The sequence below is a fragment of the Nannospalax galili genome, unplaced genomic scaffold (assembly GCF_000622305.1).
Source record: "Nannospalax galili isolate Female #2095 unplaced genomic scaffold, S.galili_v1.0 scaffold107, whole genome shotgun sequence".
NCBI classification, from domain to species: Eukaryota; Metazoa; Chordata; class Mammalia; order Rodentia; family Spalacidae; genus Nannospalax; species Nannospalax galili.
The window spans coordinates 2,420,619-2,436,549 of NW_008358490.1; positions in this window are offsets into that span (position 1 = coordinate 2,420,619).

A 15,931-nucleotide genomic window follows, 5' to 3' on the forward strand; every position below is an offset into this window, starting at 1 on the left:
ACATGTGGACCACAGAACACATGTGCATTGGTGCATGGGAACACACATACACATACAAAATAAAAAATTTTAAATATGATAAATGTTTAAAAAAATTTTTTTGGTCTTTTTGAGACAGGGTCTCCCTGTAGCCCCAGCTGCCCTGGCACTCACTATGTAGACCAGGCTGGCCTTGAACTCAGAGATCCACCTGCCTCTGCCTCCAGAGTGCTGGGATCAAAGGCATTCGCCACCATGCCCAGCATGTTTAAAATTTTTAAAATAAGGGACTGGAGAGATGACTCAGTGGTTAAGAGCACTGGCTGCTCTTGTGGAGGAACCAGGTTCTATTCCCAGAACCCACGTGGTGGCTAACAGTCATCCATAACACTAGTTCCAGGGAATCCAACACTCTCTTCTGACTTCTGTGGGCACTGCACAACATGTGTGCACTTACACACATGTAGGCAATATACTCATACACATAAAAATTTCTTTTAATTTAAAAATAAAACATTTGTTTCTACTTTCTGGCATCCACCTATTGTTTATGAGAGCAATGTGGCCACATTTCCCCGTATCCCTGAAAAAAAAAGGCAGAAATCCTGGAACTGGAGAGATAGCTCAGTGATTAAGAGCACTAGCTGCTCTTGCAGAAGATCCAAGTTCCCAGGACCTACATAGTGGCCAACAACCATCTGTAACTCCAGTTCCAGGGGCTCTGACACCCTCTTCTGACCTCCCTGGGCATTGCACACACAGGGTGCACTCACATACATGCAGACAAAATGTTCATACACATAAAAAGTATTTTTTTAAAAAAAGAATATCAGAAATCCTGATTTTTATATAAAATTTCTAGTGTTAAGCTATGCTGAAAAACAACAGGCTCTAATCCTGTGATGGTTAGTACTGCCAACTTGACAGAATTTAGAGTCACCTGGGGGATGGGCATCTTGGCATGCTGTGGGGAATTATCTTGATTATCTTAATTTATGTGGGAAGCCTCATCTTAATTGTGGGCAGGACCGTTTCCTGGGCAGGGGATCCTGGACTGTATAAACTAAAGGGAACTGAGCACTAGCATGTACTCTGTTTCCTGATTGTGTATGCCATGTGACCAGCTGCTCCAAGTCCCAAGTCCCTGCTGCCTTGTCTTCCTCACTAGGATGGACAGGCAGGCAGAATAAACCCTTTCTCATTTAAGTTGGTTATGCCAAAGTATTTTACAACAGCAACAGGAAAAGTCAAACCCTCAGTTCGGTCGTTTACCAATCTGATTGGAGGATAAAAAGTTTCTTCAGATAAAGGACCTAAGAGGCTAAGCACACAGAAGTCATAGACAATAGAGGGTCCTTGCTGTATTAGACCACGAGCTCTATTCTTTGCCTCCTCCTCATTCAGGAACTAAAAGACATGCTCAATTTCAGATGTCATAAAAAGGCAGTCATCAGGAAGTCTCACGTGTAAGTTTACTCCTTCTGAGTGTTATATTTTTACTACAAGATGTGAACGTCATTTTGAATTTACAAAAGGTTGACTCACTAAAAAGAAAAATGTTGAACTTCCTGGGTCAGGAGCAGGAGGGGTGTATACATTCGAAGGATTGCTGCTCTAATGAGAAATATCCCCACCTTCTGGCTCAGATAGGAAATGCAACACAAAACTGGAGAGCCATTTGGTGACCAAAGCCTAGTCTCAAAGATGCTTTGAAACAAGTATAAACTCATAATTTTAGTCAGAATACATTTCGACTAATGGATGAAGTTATGAGGCCAGAGGCTGGAGGGATTTCTCAATGGTTAAGAACATTGATATTGGCTGCTCTTGCTGAGAACCCAGTTTCAGTTCCCAGCACCCACATGGCCACTAACAACTGTCTACATGCCAGTTCCAGAGATTTCAATGACCTCTTCTGGCCTCCAAGAGCATTGCATGGACGGGTGCACTTATATTCAGGCAAAATACTCATAAAAATAATTTTTAAGTTATGAGGCTAGACACTGGTTTTAGTCCATTCTCCCTAGAGCCACCACCACTAACATTTCCAAGATAACACATCCAGTTTCCATAAAATCTTTTTTTGTTTGTTTAAATGTTTGTTTTTTGGTTTTGGGGGTTTTTGTTTTGTTTTTTGTTTTTTGGTCTTTTTGAAGCAGGGTCTCCCTGTAGCCCCAGCTGTCCTGGAACTCACTATGTAGACCAGCCTGGCCTTGAACTCACAGAGATCTGCCTGCCTCTGCCTCCCAAGTGCTGGGACTACAGGCATGTGCCACCACACCCAGCTTGTTTAAATGTTTTAAATCTATTTGTGTGTGTGTGTTTGTGTGTATGATGTATACGGGGGTGTGCACATGCCACGGTGCACACATGTGGAGGTTTGAGGAAAACTTTGTGATGCTGATTCGCCCTTCACCTTTGCATGGGTTCCAGGGATCAACTCATTAGGCTTGCACAGCAAGCATTTGACAAGTTGAGCCATCTTGACAGTCCTGTTTGTTTAGAGACAGGGTTTCCCATACTGCTTGGGTGGGTCTCAAATTCCTAGGATCAAGGAAACGTACTTCAGCTTTCTGGGGTAGCTGGGATTATAGCTACATGCCACTTGGTTTTGAATGAAATCTCTCTCTCTCTCTCTCTCTCTCTCTCTCTCTCTAGGACATGACACAATGTAGCATCCTTTTCATATTGTTAACAGGATTTGTCATGGAAGAAACTTTTCATTCTTATAAAGTCCAGCACATCAATTTTTCTTTGATTTACTTTGAGTGTCAAGTTCAAAAATGTTAAAAATAAGCGCACTGGACATTATCCTCCCCTTGTTTATCTTGAGAGTCTGAATACTTCTCACTAAATCAATGTTTTATAAGAATGCAATGTTAGAATCCAGCCCCGCTCACACTACAATATCCATAGCAGCCTCTGCTCGAAGATACCAACAGGCACCCTACTCAAACATTGTCTGTGAGTCCCTAGCTAACAGCCATGTCACCTGGGATGTGAGTCACAACAACGGGGATATTGGTGACTACACTTCCTGTTCCCTAGGCCCTTCCCTGCCTCCTACCTGAGAATCACAGAACCTGGCTATAGGTTCTTGCTATGTGTCCTAGTTTGTTTCTTCATTGCTGTGACAAAATATTCTGACCAATACCAACCTGGGGAGGAAAGGGTTTATTCAGCTTACATCTCCCAGGTCACAGTTCATCAGGGAGCCCAAGGTAGGAACTCAGGGCAGGAACCCGGAAGCAGGAGCTGGAGCACAGGCCATGGAGGAATGCTGCTTACTGCCCACCTGCCCAGGGGTGGCACCACCCACAGTGGGCTGGGCCCTCCCACATCACTCAGCAATCAAGCAGTATCCCACGGACATGGCCACAGGCCAGTCCAATGAAGGCAATTCCCAAATTGAGGAACCCAATGTATGTCAAGTTGACACTAAACCCAGGTGTGTCAAGTTGACACGAAAGCTATCCAGCACAATTGACCCCTTGTCAACTTGACACACAAACACATTACTATTAAACCATAAGCTTTCCAATTCTTGTCCCCAAGCTATGATGTTAACATTAATATCACAACATAAGACAGTACAACCTTAAAAACCCCACAGTCCTTAAAAAATATCTAACACTTAAAAGTCTCAACTGTGGGTGGGCTTCTGTAAAATCCAAAACAAGTACTGCCTTATTTCAAAGGGAAGAATCGGGCACACCTAAGCAAAACCAAAGTCCAGCAAAGTAACTCAAGGCTGGACATCTGGGATTCATTCACCATCTTCTGGGCTCCAAAGGGTTCTGGCAGCTCCACTGCTCTGACTCTTCCGTCCACAGCACAAACAGCTTGTCTCGCAGACCCAGGCCGGCTCCATGCCACACCTGCTGCTATCCTTGGTGGTCATCCCATGGTCCCAGCATCTCCAAAAAGCTGGAGTTGCCACTGAAACTGAGGCTACACCTTCACCAATGGCCTCTTCTGGCCTCTCGGGCCTCAGCTTCTCTCCATAACTCCTTCAGTCCTGGAGTCTTCACTGCAACTGAAGCTGCACTTTCACCTATGGCCTTTCCTGGCCTCTCAGAGTGCCAAGCTTCAGCTGCTCTCTGTGACCCCTTCACGCTTTCAAGACCAGAACCATGCAGGAGACTCTTACACATTACCAAGTCCTGCTTCCAGCTTGAAATAGAGGTGCGGGTCCCCTCTGTGTGCTAACCCTGAGGAAATACCTCCCAGAAGACTTCACCTCAGTGATGCTGGTCTCTTGTTACTTACAGCTGATTTTTCAGCCCCAGCTAACCAGCATCAATTGTCCCAGGAAAGCAAAGGTTTTGCTTCAGGTTCTGGTCTCTTCTTAATCACAGCTGATTCTTCAGCCCCAGCTGACCAGAACCCACAGATTCTCAATTCAAAATGTCACACAAACAGCCCTGATAGTCTCTGCTTCCCTTTGAAGCATCACAAGCCAGGCCTCCATCATCTACAACTCTTTCAGAATAACTGTTCCAAGCTCCACAGCAACAAACTCTGAGTGCACAATAGCTTTTCCAGCCCGAAGTTCCAAACACTTCCACAGTCCTCCCCAAAACACCAAGGTCAGGTCTGTCACAGCAATATCCCACTCTCTGGTACCAATTTCTATCCTAGTTTGTTCTTCATTGCTGTGACAACACTCTGAAAAACACCAACTTGGGGAGGAAGGGGTTTATTTGTCTTACATCTCCCAGGTCACAGTTCATCAGGGAGCCCAAGGTAGGAACTCAGGGCAGGAACCTGGAAGCAGGAGCTGGAGCACAGGCCATGGAGGGATGCTGCTTACTGGCTTGCTCCCCTGGCCCCTGCTCAGCCTGCTTTCTTATGCAACACAGGCCCACCTGCCCAGGGGTGGCACCACCCACAGTGAGCTGGGCCCTCCCACATCACTTATCAAGAAGATGCCCCTCAGACATGGCTGTGAAACCTTCCCCATCCACAAAAATGTAAGAACAAATTCCCACTTCGTGTCCTATTTTCTTTCTTCAGAGACCTTGCTGTGCTGTTTGTCTCTGGCACTGGGGCCTGAATGCTCCTTGGAGCCCCCGTTGTGCTGTTGCCTATCTGTCTTTCTGTCTGTCATTAATAACTCTTCTAGTAAATTCCTTACTCCCCAGTAATCTACCTCAGTGACCTCTTGAAACCTGCCCCCCTCATCCAAAACCTAATGCTTTGTCATTATTTTTCTCATAGTAGATTTTTAAAATATTTTATTATTTTTATTTTATGTGTATGAGTGTATTGCCTGCATGTAAGTGAATGCACCCGTGTCATGTAATGCTGCAGAAGTCAGAAGAGGGCTTTGGATTCCCCTGGAACTGGAGTTAAGGATGGTTCGCAGCTGCCATGTGGGTACTGGGAATCAAACTCAGGTTCTCTGCAAGAGCAGTCAGTGCTCTAAACCACTGAGCCATCTCTCCAGCCCCTTATAGTAGTTCTTTTTAAGGGCTAGAGCTGGGGCTGGGGATTTCCTAGCATGCACAAGGTCCAAGGTTTAATCTTCAATACCTCAAGGGGTAGAAAAGGCTGTATCATATTCTCTCTCTCTCTCTCTCTCTCTCTCTCTCTCTCTCTCTCTCACACACACACACACACACACACACACACACACATTTTGTTTTTTGAGACAGAGTCTCACTATGTAGCCCTAGTTGGTCTGGAACTCACTATGAAGACCAAGTTGATCTAGAGAGCCTCCTTCCTAAGTGCTAGGATAGAGACATGTGCCACCAATGCCCAGCTCTGCTGGGATTTCTGATACCCACAGGAAGCCCATACTGTCTTCTCACCATCATATCTTATCTACAACCAACACCTGGTGTGCTGGATAGCTTTAGTGTCAACTTGACACACCTGGGTTGAGGGAGCCTCAATCGGGAAATTGCCTCTATTGGACTGGCCTGTGGCCATGTCTGAGGGGCATCTTCTTGATGAGTGATGTGCGAGGGCCCAGCCCACTGTGGGTGGTGCCACCCCTGGGCAGGTGGGCCTGTGTTGCATAAGAAAGCAGGCTGAGCAGGGGCCAGGGGAGCAAGCCTGTAAGCAGCGTTCCTCCATGGCCTGTGCTCCAGCTCCTGCCTCCAGGTTCCTGCCCTGAGTTCCTACCTTGGACTCCCTGATGAACTGCGACCTGGGAGATGTAAGACAAATAAACCCTTTCCTCCCCAAGTTGGTACTGGTCAGAGTGTTTTGTCACAGCAATAGAGAACAAACTAAGACACCTGGGAAAACTAAAACTGCGTTTGAACAGTACCAAGTTCCCATCATTACCAAGGGACAAGGGGACAAGAATGAATCTGGAATCCTATGTCATATCTATGATTGTCTCATCATGATTAACAGAGGAAAGTTAGGGAGAGGAAGAAGGTTGTCCTGTTAAAGACATGCATTGATGTCAAAGCTGGCCACTGGACTTGGTACGTGACATTCCTAAGCTGTGATTTTCCTTTCTCTGAACTGCCTGGTTCTTCCCTCAGCACCCTCTCTAGGCTTCTGCCTGGCCTTAGCTGCACACTCTTTTCTGGCATGCTTCACGGCCTCTTAAGATCAGACTTGGCTGACCACCAGATTCTTGGACCATGAACTCTTTTTTTTTTTTCCCACACTAATCTCAGGAGCCCCCACTCTCCACTTTAATTAGCTCTGCATGAAGGCTGGGGAAAATGACAATGACCTTTAATGCTCTGGAAAAACACAGTGTTCCTGCTTAGTCTTTTTTATTTTAATTTTTAACAGCAGTGTCTGGGGGCTGGAGAGATGGCTCAGTGATTAAGAGCACTTACTGCTCTTGCAGAACACCAGAGTTCAGTTCCCAACACCCATATGGGGGGCTCACAACCACCTAGCTAGGGGATCTGACACCCTCTTCTGGTCTCTGCAGGTCCTCACACACATATGAGTACACACACACACACAAATAAATTAAATAAATAATAAATAAATAAATAAATAAATAAATAAAAGGCTGGGAATATGGCTTAGTGATAGCATGTAAAAGGCCCTAGGATCAATCCCTAGTATCACCAAAGGAAAAAAAATCAATTTCATATAGGTACTGTATCTATTGAGTGGTTTTGCTGGGCATGGTAGTATACGCCTTTAATCCCAGCACTTGGGAGGCAGAGGCTGGTGGACGGATCTCTGTGAGCTCAAGGCCAGCCTGGTCTACATAGTGAGTTCCAGGCCAGCTGGGGCTACAGGGAGACCCAGTCTCAAAAAGACCAAAAAAAAAAAAAAATGGAGCAGGAACTGGCCTGACCTGGAGTTTAGCTCTCATAGTTCTAGAGGATACCATGCAAGCTGCCAAGGGAGAAAATCAACCAATGGTCCATCCCAGCCCTAAAGCCTAATAACCATAATGACTGGCACAGCAAACTATCTCTATTGGTGCAGTAGCGACGCTGTTATCTGGGCGGTAATCAACAGCTATCTAATTGGACTTAAAGCCTTCTCAATGGGAGTGAACTCATAGGTGGCATTGTAAACACAGCCAAATACAACATGGCTGGAGACATCATAGATCCTAGAGAAAACCCCATCTCTGTCATATCTCTAGACAAATGAAATTTCTTATGATATGCTAAATATGGATTCTTATATTTACAGACAAGCATATCGTACACCACTCATCAAAGAAGCTTCATTTTGCAACAGATGGAGGCTACTGCAGAATCCCACAACTGGTCAAACAGAATATACGTCTGAGAGATGTCCAGTCCTAGGTGACATATCTACAGTGGAACCTCTACACCTAAGGTTCATGGAACGTAGCAGAACGGGGGATAGAGAGAAAACTAGTGCATCCCTCAACTCTCACCAGTGACTCTTCCTTATACAATGGAGTGTGACGCACACAGAAGGCCACAACAGGTCAAGTTTTAAAGAATAAAAGACTGAAGAGTCCCTGGATAGGACTCCTATATCAAATCTCTCCCGCCCATGGCTCAGGGACCATTGCAGAAGAGGAGGCAGAAAGATTCTAAGAGTCAGGGTTGGTTCATGAACCTAGGAAAGCAGAGGATTTCAGGCGATTGGAAGCTTGCACATGTGAACTTGGGGCAATGGTGGCATCAAGCACAGGACCCATGCTAACTCAATCAGACAAGGGCCCAGAGTGGAATAAGGGAAATAGGTGGTGGGCCAGCTCTAATCTGGGCACTATTGGAAACTGATTATACTGGGTGAGGGAGAGTATGCCTTACTTATGATCTCTAGATAGGCTGACTAGACTCCAGTGGATGAATTTGTACCGAAAGACATCTGGTACAAATGCTTGACTGGATAGGACTTAGCGTGTATGGCCACATACATGAGGTCCATTGGGGAGGCATGGATTGGGGAGGGGGGTCTAAATTTGATTAAGAACTGTTGTATGAAATGTATAGAAGCTCAATAATTTTTTTAAATTTTATTTATTATTTTTATTTTATGTGTATGTGTGTATTGCCTGCGTGTAGGTAAGTATACCCGTGTCGTGCAATGCCCTTGGAGGACAGAAGAGGCTGTCGGATCCCCTGGGGCTGGAGTTACAGACAGTTGTTAGCTGCCATATGGGTGCTGGGATTCAAACCCAGGTCTTAGGCAAGAACAACCAGTGTTCTTAACCGCCGAGCCATCTCTCCAGCCCCCCGCCAAATTTTTTTTAAAAGAAAATGATCCTGGGGCTGGAGAGATGGCTCAGTGGTTAAGAACACTGGTTGTTCTTGCAGAAGACTCAGGTTTGAATCCCAGCACCCATATGGCAGCTAACAACTGTCTGTAACTCCAGCCCCAGGGGATCCGACAGCCTCTTCTGTCCTCCAAGGGCATTGCATGACACGGGTATACTTACCTACACGCAGGCAATACATGCATACACATAAAATAAAAACAATAAATTAAAAAAATGTTTTTGGTCCTTTTGAGACAAGGTCTCCCTGTAGCCCCAGCTGTCCTAGAACTCACTATGTAGACCAGGCTGGCCTTGAACTCACAGAGATCCACCTGCCTCTGCCTCCTGAGTGCTGGGATTAAAGGCGTGCACCACCACGCCTGGCTTAAATAAATAAATAAATAAATAAATGTATCTATCTATCTATTTTTTGGTCTTTTTTTTGAGACAGGGTCTCCTTGTAGCCCCAGCTGTCCTGGAACTCACTATGTAGACCAGGCTGACCTTGAACTCACAGAGGCTATGGCATAAGAGGTCCTTGATTTTTTTAAAATTATAAATAGCTGGGGCTGGAGAGATGGATCAGTGGTTAAGAACACTGGCTGTTCTTGCAGAGGACCCAGGCTCAAACCCAGCATCCACAAGGCAGCTAACAACTGTCCGTAATTCCAGTTCCAGGGGATCCGACAGTCTCTTCTGACCTCTGCTGGCATTGCACGACATGGGTGCACTTACCTACATGCAGGCAATATACGCATACACATAAAATAAAAATAAGTAAAACTAAAAAAAAAAGAAAATGACCCCCAAAAATATTTTTTTTCCTGTTGCTATATGTATGTATATGTATAATGTTTGTGAGTATGCATACCAGAGGTCAACCTCAGGTGTCTTCAATTGCTTTCCACCTTAATTTTTTTAACTTTTATTTATGTATTTATTATTTACTAAGAGTTCTATAAACAGCTGGGCGTGGTGGTGCATGCACTTGTGAGTTGGAGGCCAACCTGGTTTTACATAGGGAGTTCCAGGCCACTGGGGCTACAGGGAGACACGGTCTCAAAAAGACCAAAAAAAGAGTTTTATAAACAATAAGAAACATAAGAAGTTGTTTATCTAGCACAAACAAGCAGAGCTGCGAATGTAGCTCAGGTATAAAGCACTAGACAAGCATGTACACACAGGCCCTGAGTTTGCTCTCCAGTACCACAAAACAATAAATAAAACACAAACTATTAGCCAGGTGTGTTTAAATAAAATACAAACTATTAGCCAGGTGTGGTAGCACACGCCTTTAATCCCAGCCTCTAGAGGCAGAGCCAGGCAAATCTCCGTGAGGCCAGCCTGGTCTACATATTGAGTTCCAGACCAGCTGGGGCTACAGGGAGACCCTGCCTCAAAAAGTCAAAAACAATAATAATAGTAATAATAAAATAAAATGCAAACTATTTAGATCTCATCTATTCAGTCCTTGAAAAATGTTCAATGACCCTGTTTGGAAGTGGACTCAGTTACCCAAGCAAAGATAAGGGTTGACTTCCTATTGCTATGCAATTCCTAACTTCCAAACTCAGTGCTCTGAAGTAGGCATTTTAATGGGCTTTCCACTTTCCGGGTCAGGAATGAGGAAGGTTTGGCTGGCCAGTCCTGGCCTGAGGCCTCTCCTACAGATACCAGCTGCACTGTCCTCTGATGAAATGCTCCCAGCCAACAGCTGATACTGGTTGCCTGGAGTTCAGCCAGGGCTCTCGACTTCTGGCAGGGGACTTTGAGTCCTTACATGGTGGCTGGTTTCCCCACAGAAAGTATTCCCAGAGGCCTAGGCAGAAGCTCCCTGCCCCTTCTGTCCTAGTTTCTGACCTCACATAGCATCACTTTTGCTTTATTCCGTCAGGCACAAAAAAGTTGTTGAGACCCGACCAGGCTTGCCAGGGATTTTGTTGTTGCTGTTGCTGCTTTTGTTTTGTTGTTTGGTTGGTTTGAGATAATATTCTGAAAGTTCAAGGCTGGCCTGGGCTACAGAGATAGGGTTTGTTACTTAGCTTAGGCTGGTCTTGAACTCACTATGTAGTCTATGCTGGCCACAGTTCACTTACTTCCTGCCTCCCTGCCTTCAGAGGGCTGGGAGGCATGTGCCACCACACCTGACTTGAGACTATTTTGTTGTTTTTTGAGACAGGGTCTTTTTATTTTCAATGTGTATCCATGTATGTAAGTGCACTCGTGTTGGGCTATGCCCACAGAGATCAAAAGAGGGAGTTGGATCCCCTGGAACTGGAGTTAAGGGTAGTTGTTAGCTGCCAAGTGGGTGCTAACAATTGAACCCAAGTCTTTTGCAGGAGTAGCCAGTGCTCTTAACCACTGAGCCATCTCTCCAGCCTCTGAGATAGGCTCTTATGTAGCTAGGTTGGCCTCAAACTTGCCATGTAGTCAAGGACGACTGCTCATCCTCCTGTCTTCACCTCCCGTGTAGGGATTACAGGCTTGCTCCAGTGCAGATAGAACTAACAATGGAGAACTCCAGAGATAAGAAATACCAGTTATTTCAAGAGACCCTTGTTCGCAATTGTCCTGTTTACTAAATTCTGTTGCAAACTTTTAACTGCTTAACCGTGAAAAGAATTTCCTGAAATTATCTTGTAACTCTAGTGACATACAGGTAGTAACTAAGTTATAAATTACGGAAACTATAGTTTGAACCCACCAATGAAATAGGTGCTAAAAGATGATGTGTAAAACTCTATAAAACCTGCAAACTAGCGAAGAGTGGTGGCACACGCCTTTAATCCCAGCACTTGGGAGGCAGAGGCAGGAGGATCTCTGTGAGTTCAAGGCCAGCCTGGTCTACAAATCAAGTTCCAGGCCAGCTGGGGCTACAGGGAGTCCCTGTCTCAAAAAAACAAAAGACCTGCAAACTAAGCTGGGTCAGCGCCCAGAACTTCAGAGCATTAGTTCTTCTGGGACCGAGAATGATTGGTAAAAGGTGAGCTCTCCAACTCTCCATGAGAAGTGCTTGATCTCACCTGCATGATTTTCCATGACTATTAGGCTTGGCATTTCGTAAGCCCTTGAAAGTAACTTTTAAAATCATCTTAAGTGTTGGTGTCTGGAGAGATGGCTCAGTAGTTAAAAGTAGTAGCTGTCTTGCAAATGACCTGGGTTCAATTCCCAGCACCCACATGGTGGCTCACAAGTATCTGTAACTCCAGTTTCAGGATATCTAACACCCTCTTCTGGCCTGTAGGGGCACCAGGCACACATGTGGTACACATACATACATGTAGGCAAGCACTCGTACACATTAAAAATGAACACATGCTTTAGTTGTCAACTTGACACACCTGATTAGAGGGGACCTCAAATGAGGAATTTTCTCCATTGGATTGGTCTGTGGCCATGTCTGTGGGGCATTTTCTTGATTGTTGAGTAAAGTGGGAGTGTGGATAGTGCCACCCCTGGGCAGGTCCTATATTATATAAGAAAGTGGGTTGAACATGGGCCAGGGTAGCAAGCCAGGAAGCAGCCATCTTCCATGGTCTGTGCACCTGATTCCTGCCCTCAGTTCCTGCCTTGGCTTCCCTTGATGATGAACTTTGCTTTTAAGTCAAATACACCCTTTTCCACCCCAATTGGTTTTGGTCAGTGTTTTTAATCACAGCGATTGAAAAGAAAGTGGAACACACATCTTTTGAAAAATCATCTAAAGAGTTTACTTATACAGTTGTCAGAAGAGATGGCATTTGCATCTGTAAAGCAAGATAAAATTCAGGTTTGAAGTAGAAAGGATGCAAACAGCAAGGAGCAGAACATCCCACATAGTTCATCAGGAAGGACCTGGTCTGCTACAGGAGAAAATTTGAGTACCCACAGAATGTTCTGCTTTGCTCTCTCTGATGCAGACATGACATTTATTTACATTGAAGGTAGAGTCTTGGGTGTACATGGCATAGGAGTTCCTATGCCACATCCTTCTGGGGAATTAAGACCAATTCCCACTCAGTAACAATCTGAAAAATGTAGGCAATATATTTGATTGGCCTGGCATCTGTCAAATACAACCCTAACCACAGTAGCCAGAGATACTGAATTGGCCCATCGTTTAAGGTATATAACATTCTTCCCAAATACAAAATTAAGAGTATTTGAAATGACAAAAAACCAAGTCACAATCTATAGGTGATTTAAAGATCGGTAAACAAAAGCTGATTATCTAAGGCATCTTATCACAGTGATAGGGTGTTAACTAGCACAGATGGATGGTGTCATCCTTAGCTTTGCCAACTTGACACAGTCTAGAATCATCTGAGGGCTTCCCAACTGAGCATAGCCCAGATCAGATTGGCCTGTAGCCATGTCTATAAGAGATTGTGATTGATTGATGTAGGAGGACCCAGCCCAATATGGGCAGTACATCTCTAGGCAGATGGACCTGAGTTGTATAAGAAAGCCAACTGAGCATAAGCTAGTGACCAAGCTGTTAGCAAGCAGTATCCTCCCTGACTCCCACTGTACTTCTGTAAGAAACATTAGATATTAGTCTTTTCTTTTACACCCTGCAAAACTTGGAACTTGGTTTATGACTAGGAATTCTAATCATTTAATCCCAGCATGCCCTGAAAGACTTTTGTTCAAGGAAAGTCTGATGCATTCCTAAACCTGATGACCTGAGGCAGTGGAGCCTCCCCCAACCCAAAGACTGAAGTCAGATCCCAGTCAATGGGGAAAAGAAGTGGTACTCTTTTTTTTATTATTTTATGTGTATAGAGTGTTTTGCCTGCATGTATGTTAAGTGCACCCTTGTCATGCAGTGCCCTCAGAGGTCAGAAGAGGGCACAGAATTTCCCTGGAAGTGGAGTTACGGATGGTTGTTAGTCGCCATGTGGGTGCTGGGAATTGCAGTCCCCTGCAAGAGCAGTCAGTGCTCTTAACCACTGAGCCATGTCTCCAGCCCCCTGAGATACAGTCCTCTTGCATTAGAGATGAAAACCTATCAAGCTTCCAGGTCCCGTGTGCTTGCTGCATCTAACTGACCATGCAATTCAATGCACTTTTGTACTTTCGCTTTGCCTATGGTACTTTGTGAAGTATTGGTGGAGTTCATAGACCCCAGCTTTTATTTCTAACACCTGGAAGAGTAAGAGGAAATAAACCCTTTCCTCACCTAGGTAGCTTCCGGCCAGTGTTTTATCACAGCAGCAGATCTAACTACAAGAGGCAGGAAAGAAACTTTGAGAAATCTGAACAAAGGACTGTCTGTGGCAGGCACCAGTACCTGCCCCATGCTGAGACCAACCATATTCCCCCAAACCAAGAGCCCTTTTCCCAGGATTTTCTCACAGCCTTGCCCAGTGGGCCCCAGAGGGACCCCTGGGGATTTCCAGGAAAGCTGAATCCAGACACTGGCCTGGACTGTAGCAGTCTTAGGGTGCTCTAGCTGCTGTGACAAAATAACAGACAAATATGGAATAAAAGACAAAGAGGGGCTGGGGATGGAGCTCGGTGGCAGGTACTTGTCTAGCATGCACAAAAACTGGCTTTGACCCTCAACGTCTTTTTCTTTTTTTGGTCTTTTTGAGACCTGTAGCCCTAGCTGGCCTGGATTCGCTATGGAGACCAGGCTGGCCTCAAACTCACAGAGATCCACCTGCCTCTGCCTGTGCCACCATGCCTGGCCTCTCAACGTCTTTTTTAAAAATACAAGAAAAATAAAATAGGTGGCTCTCCTGAAAGAAGGTGATACATGGCACTCCTAAAATATGGTAATGGCCTATGTGGATGACAACCTCCAGTTGCTCATCTTATTATCACTTAATGAACTGGACAATATGCTCATATATTATATATTAACACATTAGCAGATATTCTTTAGGCTGATCTGAAAAAGTTATCTCTTGTATCTCTTGATGTCAAGAAATTTGTGAATGGGGAGAACAAATCATGGCAAACTGCAGTCTGTGTCTGGAACTTTGCTCTTTGCCCCCAAAGGGAACTTTGGTCCTGCAAATAAGCCTGAAGAGAAACAGTGGGCTGTGTGTACCAGGTTAGAAAGGCAAAGGATTGCTTCACATTCCCTTAATTAAAATTGATCTCATATGTCCTAGTTAGCCTTAATTGTCAACTTTACACAGCCTAGAATCAAGGGAAAAGAAAGCCTTGATTCAGTAATCTCCTAGATCAGATTGACCTGTAGACATGTCTAAGGGGGATTATCTTGAATGTTAATTGTTATAGGAGGGCCTGGCCATGTAGGCGGTGTTACCTATACTCCTCCCTATCCCAATGTTTAATTGGTATATAATGCCTCTCGTGTATCTGAAATAGGTCTTTTTGCCGGTATTACCTATACTCCTCCCTATCCCAATGTTTAATTGGTATATAATGCCTCTCGTGTATCTGAAATAGGTCTTTTTGCTAGCCCCCCTCTTTCAAAAACTCTGTTTGAATCCTACTGACAGCCTTTAACTGGCTATTTCACAGTCTTTATGAGGGTCTCCCACACTTCAGTCTAACCTCCCATCTGTCTTCAGTACTGCTGCCAGAATTCCACTTCTAAAATGTACATTTTATTTATTGTGGCAAAATATATATAACATGGGGCTCGAGAGAGGGCTCATCAGTAAAGAGCATTGGCTGCTCTTCCAGAAGACCCAGGTTTGGTTCCCAGCTCCCTTAATAACCCATCTGTAATTCCTGTTCCAGGGATATTATACCCTCTTCTGGCCTCTGAGGACATTGCACAACACAAATACACCATGATGAGTCCTGGGGATTGACCTCGAGTTATCAGGTTTGGTGGTAAGTACCATCTTGCCAGCCTATTAAAGGTTTTTCTAAAAATAAACTTGGAGCCAGGCATGTTGACACACACACTTTTAATCTCAGCACTTGGGGGTGGGGAGCAGAAACAGAAGAATCACTGTGAGATCAAGTCCAGCCTGATCTACATATCAAGTTCCAGGCCAGCTGTGGCTACAGAGAGACCATGTCTCAAAAAAGCATAAATAAATAAATAAATAAATAAATAAATAAATAAATAAATAAATAAATTTTTGGATCTGGAGAGATGGCTCAGCAGTTAAAAGAACTTGCTGCCCTTGCAAAGGACCCGAGTTCAGTTCCCAGCACCCACATTGGATGATTCACTACCACCTGCAACTCCAGCTCCAAGGGATCTGACATCCTCTTCTAGCCTCCAGGGGCATCTGCAAACACATGTGCATATATACTCACACAAATACCTGGATACACAGACTCACACATGTGAATAATAAAAAT